This window comes from Silene latifolia, chromosome 4, assembly GCF_048544455.1.
Source record: "Silene latifolia isolate original U9 population chromosome 4, ASM4854445v1, whole genome shotgun sequence".
Classification (NCBI taxonomy): domain Eukaryota; kingdom Viridiplantae; phylum Streptophyta; class Magnoliopsida; order Caryophyllales; family Caryophyllaceae; genus Silene; species Silene latifolia.
In genome coordinates, this window is record NC_133529.1 from 50,789,319 (window position 1) to 50,791,222 (window position 1,904).

Below are 1,904 nucleotides of genomic sequence, written 5' to 3' on the forward strand. Positions count from 1 at the left end.
TTTGAAGCTTGAGAAGTCTCGAGTTTCTCGAGACGGGTAGAAATGGAAGTTATAAGTGACACAACAATGATCATGTCTTCACTTTGCTTTCGTGACTTACCACGTGAACTTCCAAACTCAGCTTTATGGACTGCCATCTCCTCAATGGTGTTCCAACCTTTACTTTGACCGGTATTATTTTGGAACCTACCATTAGCAGCTGCATCCAAAATGACTTTGTAATCATCATATAAAGCATTGTAAAATAGATTGCAAAGATACCATTGCTGGAAACCATGATGGGGGACAGCTCGGACCAAACTTTTGAAACGTCCCCATGCTTCACAAAAATCTTCGTCGGCTCCTTGCTGAAAACTCGTGATTTTACTCTTCAAGGCATCGATCTTGAAGGCGGGAAGTACTTCTTGTAGAAGGCTAGTGCTAAAGATGTCCAATCGGTTACTCATTTGCTACTCTATCGAGGTAGCGATACCAATCTCGCGCCGAATCCTTCAAGGAGTATAAGAACATAAACCCCTTTACTTCATCTTGAGTTACCCCCTCCGGTATAGGTATTGAACAACAATAATCCGTGAAAATTTCCATATGTTTCAAGGGGTCTTCATCGAGTAGACCGCTGGCGATTCCGTTCCACTAAATCAATATAAGAGGAACGAAACTCGAATTTACCGGTAGAAGGGGTAGGTAACTATTGCCCCTTTGGAAGGTGGTGCTCCTTCGGCTGAAAATTATCATATATCGTAGCCATAACTTCCAAAATGAGAGTACTCAAGTCTTCCTCTCAAAAACCTGTCCTCTAACTGTGCAAAAGCGAAACTAGAAGCAAAGATAAGCAACGGCCTCAAGGAACAAAAGTTCCCTGAGACAAGGAAAATAAACTAAAATAAAGCAAACAGAATTACACCGTCTCCCTAAGCAACGGCGCCAAAATTTGATACCGTCGTTTAGTATCAAAATTAAATTTATAATTCCAAACTAAAACTATAGCTAGTGATAGTAAGGGTCGAACCACGGAGAGACAAGGTTGATTTTGTTTGCTATTTTTCAGTCTATAAAGTAACGATAAATTGGGGGTTTTGAAATCGATTGATTAAGCGGCTAATTGCTAAATGAATATTCTTAACAAGATAAAAAAAAGAGGATCGGGAATTTCGGTTCACCATGGCAAATAACAGTCGAGTCAAGCGAGAGATCTCATAATACGGTCTCGGGGAAAATAAGCTAGTCTTTCGATCAAAGCTCAAATAACCTCACGGTCAATAATTCCTAGAATTTATCAAAGTTTTCACTCAAGAGAAATTCTAAATCTAGTGATAAATCAAATTACCAATCTTTCGACCTAGCAAAGAAATCCATCAAAAGATAACAAGACCAATACGGAAGAGCTCATGCTACACAACAATCCTAATTTTATACCATGGCTCACCTAATTCCCAATCAAAGGAGTTACCTACGCATAATCATAACTACACTAATTGCGAAATTAATAGTAAAGAACAACTTTGACATAATGAAATCTAGTTAACACAAAGGGGAAGAAATCAATTCTTTGAAATTAATTGTGAAACAAGAATCAAAATAACAAGTGAAATTAAGAAAAGGAAGAATTGCATAAAAGGCTTACTAATTGAATATCAAGAACAAAGCATTCGAATCAAAGGTTTCCGTCCCAAGCTAGATCAAAACCGAGTTTATTCGGAATGAATAACATAACCTAAAAGTTCTTTGCGTTCTCTTCGATAAAAAGATGCCAAAAATTAATTACAAGTTGGGCTTTTAAAAGTCTAACACGGAAAATTAAACGTCGGCTCGAAATCGGTCGATCGATCGTCTGCCGCGGTCGATCGGTGAACATCTTGAATAAGAATGTCGAGATCCGGTGGTCGATCGATGAAAGGCTTAGT

General features: G+C 38.3%; 1 non-coding gene across 1 annotated transcript; it reads left to right on the top strand.

Annotated features, from left to right (window-relative positions):
- Positions 1 to 270: 270 nt before the first annotated feature.
- Positions 271 to 379, top strand: LOC141654037 (small nucleolar RNA R71). The gene has a single exon (XR_012547619.1). It is a non-coding gene; the product is annotated as a small nucleolar RNA R71 (small nucleolar RNA).
- Positions 380 to 1,904: the final 1,525 nt, after the last annotated feature.